At 43.2% G+C, this 9,294-nt stretch overlaps 1 non-coding gene across 1 annotated transcript; it reads left to right on the top strand.

The window, feature by feature from the left end:
* The first annotated feature begins 7,544 nt into the window (after window positions 1–7,544).
* TRNAW-CCA (transfer RNA tryptophan (anticodon CCA)) lies at window positions 7,545–7,616 on the top strand. Its single transcript has one exon. It is a non-coding gene; the product is annotated as a tRNA-Trp (tRNA).
* Window positions 7,617–9,294: the final 1,678 nt, after the last annotated feature.

Here is a 9,294-nt window from a genome sequence, read left to right as displayed (position 1 = left end):
GACAACTGTCTGTAAGAAAACTGGTCTGTCTATCTCATGGGGAGTTTAATGTCAGCGTGATATCACAGTGATGGACAGCATTACATTTAGTTACTACAACACTCAACTAGTAGAAGTGATAGCTAACAGAAAAAACCTTTTGGTATATTTACTAAAGTGCGTGTTTATAGAAGTGGAGGTGTTGCCCATAGCAACCAATCAGTTACTGCTTATCATGTATCTAGCACTATTTATAAGATAATATATAGAGTCTGATTATTTGCTCTGGGCAACGCCTCCACTTCTATAAACCTGCACTTTAGTAAATAGGGTGTGATATGTATTACCGCAGGCCGCATGGCCGGCGGTTCAATTCCCGACAGCGGCTGCCCGACAAAGGAGGAAATCCTGATCGTCCTAAAGGTAAATATTTACTAACCTAACCTAACCCCCCTAACCCTAACCCTCCTTAGGGGTGCCTAAACCTAACCGCCCCCCCTGTGCCTAACCCTAACCCCCCCTCTAAGTGCCTAAATCTAACATGGGGCAAAACCTGATTGTCTGAAATTGGTTGGCCTGGAAACTATTGTATACAATGTCAGAGGGGGTCCAAGATTTCAAAAACTTTGCAAACAAGAGGTATTGTGGATGTTCAGATTGGGTTCCTTATATCCTGAGGGTCTTAATGAGGGATTAGAATTAAATTCCATCCTGTGATTAGGAATGGCGATATAGTATTCGTTATAAGATAGTTTATTATATAGTTCCTATGATTCATATTATTATATATAATATTTGATATTTTATATATTTTATTATTCATTTTAATGTTTATTATTTTCAGTTGTTATTAATGTATACATTTCATGTATTTGGTGTTTTAATTAGTATATATTGCACTGGGATTATATACATCCAAGATATATTCCACTACAATTAATTCAGTCTTTCTTTGTAATAAACTACTTACTAGCCTTTAAATATTTTTATAATAGATTGCCTTCTATATAACTTATGTATATAACTTATGTATGTATATTTGTATATATTTAATGTGTTGAATTGTGACTAAACACAATCTTTTATTTATAACATTTGGATACAAATGGACTTATTGGACTCAGCTGCCACAAATTAGGTTGATTGGCAGCCCTATTTAAAGTACAATGTGTGGAGTGAGCGGTATATGCCTCTGACGAAGCTGTGGGAGGAGCCACGGGGAAACGCGTCAGCACTACCGCTATCATTCATTTATATGAGGATCACTGACCAACAGTGCTGACGGCTGCATACACCGGCAAAATACTGCCAGCAGCCAGGATCCTTTCATCCCTTGGGGAGCATTGGACATCATTCCTGCTTGTCGCAACATAGATCCAACTTACGGGCTGACGGGTTACCAGGCTGCCTCTGCCATTGTGCTGAGCTCTACACGGCTTGAATCACCGCCGCACCTGCTGCATCTGCCGCACCTGGACCCCAGCCGTACTGGTGTTACTCGCTACTAGCATCGGCTGGTTAGCTGGAGATACACGCGGCATCCACTTTGTTCCTTGGAGATTAAGGACGTTGCTGGACACTCATTCACACATAGGTGAGAGCCCTCTTTGATCCATCTATAGGACTCTCCCATTGCGCATTCAGTTGCTAGCGCTTTACATCTGATTTATCCATACAATGGGATATTAAGTTATTCCGGGACAAGCATCCTAGGAGACCTCCAGTGAGGGCAGAAAACACTTTTTTTCTCCAGCTCAGCCGGATTATATCCATTGATTCAAATTTACATTAATGCATGCAAGTACTTATTGTCTATACAGCATTGTTTTTTTGGTTTTGATCCTTTATTTGTTTTACATGTAATTATATGGTTATTTTTATATAACACCTCTATTATAAATAAATATATTTTATCTATTATATTGGAGGCACTGAGTTCCTGCGCTGTGAATTATCTATATAATCTTCTTGAGTTCAGTGAACTTCTTTGGGAGTTTTGACACAACTCCCCACAGCTGCAGGACGGGTACCTTATTTATTTAATCAACTCAATAGTAGCGCCTGTTTATAGGGATTTTTCTTGTTCCTAAATCTAACCCCGCCTTCCCCGCTGCCTAAACCTAAGTCCCCCAGGGGGGTGCCTAACCCTAACCTCCCCCCGGGGTGCCTAATCCTAACCCTCCCTCCCCCTAGCCTAACCCTTATCTCCCGGGGGGGTGCCTTAACCCTAAGTCCCCCCCGGGAGCCCTAAACCTAACCCTCCCCCCCCGCAGCTGTCCGCTGCGGCGCCCGTCATCCGCTCTATTGGGATGCCGGGCGCCGGTCTCCCGCCGTCGGGCAAATTACAGGCGTCTACATTTAGACGCCTGTCATTCGGCCCTAGTCGGGATAAAGTAGTCTGGAAGCCGTAAGTGTAAGCAAGTTGAGAGACTGTTTGCTGCATACACACGGAACAACTTGAACAACCATAGATATTGTTGATAGATTTCCCGCCAACTGCCTGTAGTGCAGGTCAAACGATTTTGGTTGTACACACTGATAGATATCTATGATAGATATTTCAGTGAAGCTATCTTTTTACAGGCAAATCTTTACAAAATCGTCCAAGTTGGCCTGCATGCATGAAAGACCATAGATATTGTTATCGTTCATGCGGGAACGCGCAACATTGGTCGTTGTCAGGTTGGTGACTGCAAAACAGTTAACGATAACGATATGAACGATATCGTTCAAATCGCTCATAAAAGTAGTACCGTGTGTACACACCATTAGAGCATGCTGCTGATTCCTCTCCCTATGCAACCAAGCATCTGACTTGCCTTCCTCATTGCTTTGTTACAATGTTTGCTTGCCTTAAGTCACCTGAAAATAGTGACTCCTAGATCCCTTTCCTCTTCAGTAATCTAGGAGTCACTATTTCAGGTAACTTAAAGGCAAGCAAACAGTGTAACAAAGCAATGAGGAAGGCAAGTCAGATGCTTGGTTGCATAGGGAGAGGAATCAGTAGCAGAAAGAAAGAAGTGATAATACCACTGTACAGGTCATTGGTACGTCCTCATCTCAATTACTGTGTTCAGTTCTGGAGGCCGTATCTCCAGAATGATATTAATACATTAGAGACTGTACAAAGAAAGGCAACTAAAATGGTGCAAGATCTACACTACAAAACGTACCAGGAAAGACTAAAAGATCTTACTATGTATAGTTTGGAGCAGAGAAGGGATAGGGGGGACATGATAGAAACGTTCAAATATATAAAGGGTTTTAACAAGGTAAAGGAAGGAGACATTCTTCAAAGAAAGAGAAGTATTAGAACAAGAGGACATGTTCTAAAACTGGAGGGTGGTAAGTTCAGGGGAAATTTGAGGAAAAATTACTTCACAGAAAGGGTAGGGGATAAGTGGAATAGCCTCCCATCAGAGGTGGTAGAGGCTAAGACAGTAGAGCAATTTAAACATGCATGGGATAGACATAAGGATATCTTTCAGAAGAAGGAAGTATCAATAAGGGTTAAGGTAATAATATGTTTAAAAATGGGGCAGACTAGATGGGCCAAGTGGTTCTTATCTGCCGTCAAATTCTATGTTTCTATGTTTAATACTAGATTAAAATCCCAAGGTGCCACAATAGGCTTGATACAAGGCCTTTTTCTCTCTACTGTTTAAAAACATTGAAAAATAAATCCACTAGACTAGATTCCAATCTTGCATATTTTACCAGGCTTGATGAGGTACTAGATTTTTTTGCTGTATTGATTATTTAACCATACTTTTTGTAGGACAGTGATTCTAATCCCTCAAGGTTTCCCAACAGGTCATGTTTTGAGGGTTTTTGTCTGTGGAAACAGGTGGGATAATCACTCACCCAGCAAAATATAATAACTCACTTGTGCATAATTAAATAAATCCACAAAACATGACCTGTTGGTGTTGCTTAAGGACTGGAGTTGAGAACCCCTGCTGTAGGATGTTCATAACCGGGGCTGTTCTTTGTTTGGCAATGTACTATGACTTTCCTATTACAAAAATGTGTTTCGGACAAGGCCAACCCATGTTTCCTTTATTTACAGAGAGCATCCATGAGAACTAGCAGCACTTTAGTGACTACTCTCTGAGAAGAGGACAGTCTTAATGGTGGATACGTGAACTAAAATGGTCTCTCAGCACATAAAAATCCTAGAAACTGATGGTGTTCAGCTACAATATGAATTGGAGATATACATTTTGTAGATATAATGAAGCTAGAAAGTCACTTTCTATAGCCAGGAGAATGGACTGTATGGATTCCACGCAGAAATACCTTTTCATAAATTAATTGACTGAGCGGCCTCAGTTGGAAATCTGTTTGAAATGCCCCTGATGCTTTTTCTACCATAATCTCTGTGTCACGGGACAGGAGAAATTACTTCTTCCAATAGAATTCTGTAATGCAGTGGTTCTCAGACTCGGTCCTCAGGACACCACACAGTTGATGTTTTCCAGGTCATCCAGTAGATACGCAGGTGTAGTCATTACTCACTGACACATTTTAAAAGATTCATAGGTTATTTATTTCACTTGTGATTCTGTGAGGAGACCTGGAAAACATGAACTGTTTTGGGTCCTGAGGACCGAGTTTGACAACCTGTGCTGTAATGTCTCCAGGTTCACTGGAAAGGATAGAACTCAGGGTTTCCCTCTAGGTGTAGACTGGAAAATTGAAAAGGCTGTTTGAATGTGCTTCCACCAAACTGCTAAAAATTGTGTTTTCCCAGCCAATATCTTTGTGGTTATCTGGCCAAAAAATGATAGAGGAAAGCTTCTACTTCTCGAATCCTGCGGCAAGTGATAGGATTTACCTCCAGTGATTTTTTTTTTTAATCATTGTGTCCAGTTTTCCCCAAACAAAATATTGAACTGTGTGGGGTCCAGATGACTGTGTTTGGGAACCACTGCATTACAGAATTCTATTGGAAGAAGTCCTTTAATCTGTCCTGTGACACAGATATGTGCAGGCATTTATGGTAGAAAAAGCATAATAGACATGTGGTTAAATGATTTTTTTTTTTGTGGGTCATCATTCAAGGCCTCATCCATAATGCACTCCTAAGGGTATATTTCCTAAAGTACGGGTTTATAGAAGTGGAGATTTTGCCAATAGCAACCAATCAGATTCCAGTTATTACCTTCTAGAAGGTGCTAGATCAGGGGTGTGCTAGATAAATGATAAGCAGAATCTGATTGGTTGCTATTGGCAACATCTCCACTTCTATAAACCCGCTCTTTAGTAAATATACCCCTTAGAGCATGCCCTGCCATAGTCTTGCTATTTGGCCATGCTAAAACTGTTGCAAGGCATGCTGGGATCTGTAGTTCAACAGCTGGAGGGGGCCGCTTATTGCTCACCCCAGCCCTAGAGACTACTGCTAGAGACATTCTCCATCCATAGGCGCTTCACAAATAAAAGCATTGTGAAATGAATGTATATCGTGTAATACATAGAGCCAGCTTTATACATGGGACGCAGCTGCATTTCTGTGTGAAAACCACATAATGCACAGATGTAACTGCCCCTTTTACTTGATAGCTGCAGAGAATAGAGTGCAGCAGAATAGCTGAGCTTTTCTATATACATTAGGTCTGGCTGCTACCTGCACCGCCACATAGGAGTTACCACCACCTTCACTGTGTGCGGCATTACCTCACTCATCATGCAGTGTGTTACTCTGCAGCATTCCGGAGATATATGCTTAAATGGAGCCAACATCACTACTGAAAGATTTGGCTATGTGTTTTCTTATTGAGGCAAAAGGGGTGGGAGATTTGTTAGTGGCATGTGGGCATCATGTCAAGACGTCTGTCATGTAGGGACGTGTTAAGGTCTGAGTGGCATGTGGAGGTGTCATCATTGCTTCTACCCTCTTGTACTCCCTCCACATTCAATCTCTCTCCCGATACTACTGTATCCACCTTATCACCCTTGCATAGATTACTGTAAGCTACTCTTCATCGGCCAACCAAACTCCTGTCTCGTGCCTCTTCAGTTCATCAACGTAGCTCTCTCACCTACAAAGCCCTCAGCCATTCTACTCCTCTCTACATCGCCACTCATTTCTGCTCCCCTGCCCCTCTTTGTGTACGCCTACATCCAGCTAGTATGTAAGCTCTGGCAAGCAGGACCATCTTTCCTTATGTGGGCTCTATGCAATTGTCATTTGCATCTTATATATGTAGGTTTGTGAACTTGTCAATAAAGCTGTGTACATGTTTACCAGACAGAGCAGCTGATTTGGAAAGCTAAATACACTTACCAATTGGCTGCTCGATATGTCTGGCCAGACACCACAACTGGGTGGGCGTTTAATTTTGCCCACTCATTTGTGATGTCAGTGTTGGCGGTCCTGCATCCAGTATATGGGCGGTCAGCAGGTCGCCCGTACACACATGCAGATGAACCAATTATTATCTGCATGATATATTGGCCACGGCTGTGCTGCGGGGTCGACCTGATATATCTGTGACGTCGTTCCCAGACATATCGGGTGTAGAAATCTGCCGATGCACTACCATCTACCAATATATTGTTCGACCAAACAATATATCTAGTAGTGTGTACCCAGCATTACTGAGTGTCCTATTTGGTCACCTGTATACTGTGTAATTTTTATGTATGGTTTATCCCCATGTAGTGTGCTTTGGAACCCTTGTTAGATAGATGTGCATGTGTCATGATAATATACTTTTCTTTTTTAATTTATAACACTGTATGAAAATATATTATAGACTACAATAGTAGCAAGGGTGTATAGTAAATAAATAAAAATCCTAATCTCAAAGAATGCGAACACATAGCAAGTCTGCAAACAGCAAAGTAAAGTAGTGACCTATTATACAGACTACTTCCCAATCATCATTACATGTTACCATCTCCTCTTCCATCATGTGTCTGACTGACAACTGGGACTCTCACCTGTCACCCTAGTACAAGACTACTAGTGCAGCAGTAGTAGTGGCCTAGTACGTACGTATTGTGTACGCAATAACTTCACCGTCTTTGGGCGCATCCATTTTAGATGGAAGGGGGGGGGTGTATTTTTGAGTGCCATGTATGTGACTTATCTTCTCTTTTCCCCGATACCTCTCTGAGCACAGGGGTTTTCTATAATGACGGATTTAGGGCCAGGTTAGGAGCCCCTCTACTCCTAGGCGTCCTCCAAATTTAGGATGGAACAGGCAGCGTGTTCCCCCTCTCTGTGCTCGAATAGTTTGCTCAGCGGGAAGTTTTAAAAGCCTGCTGGGGGAGTGGCGGGAAAATAGTGACACCTCTGGCGCCTCCAGGTGAGCAGGGACTTGAGCAGCGGGTGCACCGGCCCCAGTCTGCTCAAGTTATTAACTATGTATGTTGGCTGGACACCGGTAATAGCAGTGTGGGCAGCTATAACGACGACCAGCGTTGCTGAAGGGGAGCAGTGGGGACGGAGCGGGAGCCGGTGTGGCCGGTGACACGTGCCGGGCGCGTTGGAGTGTATACAGTACAGACGCGTGAGGCTGGGGTAATACAGGAGTGAGGGGACAGTTATAGCAGAGGACCTCGTGGCGCAACGGTAGCGCGTCTGACTCCAGATCAGAAGGCTGCGTGTTCGAATCACGTCGGGGTCATGAGATTTTTACATCGCGTTCTTTCGTGTCTGTCATTTTATCTGCGTGTGCTCCGGCGTGTGGGGTGATTTTTCTGTAATGTGGTTCGGTGTTTTCTCCTGATACAGTGACAGGCTCTGTGTAATGCCTGTCATCGGCGTACACACGCACGAAGTTTCCCTGTGTGTCAAATGTGCCGTGTTACTGCGACGTAGAGCCACACTTTGCACCCTCTCATTGGGGCAGATGTATGAAGCTCTAGGAAGTGATACTGCTGAATGATAAACTACCAGCCACTCAGCTCCTGTCATGTTACAGGCTGTGTTTGAATGACAGTTTTGAGCTGATTGGTCGTTTATCACTGTACCTTATCACTTCCAAGAGCTTCACACATCTGCAACCGTTATAACACTGCTACTGTATAGTACGGTATTAGTCTACCGGGGCTCCGTAATGCCGGCAGCTGGAGGAGGTGACGCGCGCTGCATGTGCTGGTGCCTAGTACAGCGGAGACAAGGGCGCGTAATCCCGCGGACCCTGTGGCGCAGCGGTAAAGCGTCTGACCCTGGATCAGAGGGCTGTGGGTTCGAATCGCTTCAGTGTCACTATTTTTTTCATCTTCTCCCTGTGCATCTTTTTAGCTATTCACACTGGCTGACTCCGTGCATCGTAGTGAAGCAGTATGGATGCAGTGTGATGTATAGTTTGTCCATAATCCTTACATGTAATGATGCACAAACTCGCATCATGTGTTTGTACAAGCTGCTCTGCAATTGACACTGAAAGTAAATGAGATGATTAAGGCTCCTCTACACCACTCTTGACGATGTCATGCTTTTTGTTTGAAAGTCTGTTAAATAACACGCAACAATGTGCTATAATGCATAGCAACCAGAATGTCTTGTAATAGTAGTTGCACCTTTTGTTAAAGGAAAAGTCCATAGGGATCGCGCGCCCTGTGCGATTTAGGGACTACCTGTCATCTAGGAGCTGCTGAATGCTTGGGATTCAGACGTCTATGTAGTGGTAGGGATGGTTAATAAAATAAAGCCATTAAATAGAAAATTGAGTGAATAGTGTCCTATCTGGGTACTTGTTAAACAGGCACAAAGGTAGCTCTGCTCACCTGTCATTCTAGGGAGTTCAGTTTTCTTGTACTGCTGAACAGAGTTCTCTTCCAATTGCCTAGCTGCTGCAATTATTCCTGATTATAGTTCTAAGGGGGGCAGTGAAATTTAGTGCGATTTAAAAAGTGCCGGCAAGGAGTTCCTGGAGCTTTTCAATTGACTGTGCTGTGCCCTGCACTAAGTCTGGAGATGCTGGTTACAGCTCCTTAAGCCAGTTAAGACGCAGTAACCGGCAGTCGCAGCCTTAAGTGTCAACCGCGAAGCTGTTAGCACAAAGTTGGAAACCGGAATTGCGGCTCTAATTATCTTCAGAATTCTGCTCGCACCTCAGGAGGATGTGAGCAATTCTCTAGTCAGGAATTTAGAGTGCGGTCAAGTGACTAGCTTGGGGTACTCCTTCCTGTGTACTATTCAAATTGCGCTGAATTTAATCACCCCAAAAGTGTTATTACAGAATGTTGTAAATTCACAATTTGTCTTTGAAATGGCTGCAAAAGTCATATTTTATTTTTAGGGGATTGAACACTATGGGGGTTATTCAATTTGGGAGTGAAAAGTCCGTGCTGGACTTT

This window comes from Taudactylus pleione, unplaced genomic scaffold, assembly GCF_031769625.1.
Source record: "Taudactylus pleione unplaced genomic scaffold, aTauple2 ptg002050l, whole genome shotgun sequence".
Classification (NCBI taxonomy): Eukaryota; Metazoa; Chordata; class Amphibia; order Anura; family Myobatrachidae; genus Taudactylus; species Taudactylus pleione.
The sequence above is the reverse complement of the archived record's forward strand: the minus strand, read 5'-3'. Positions and strand labels throughout refer to the sequence as shown.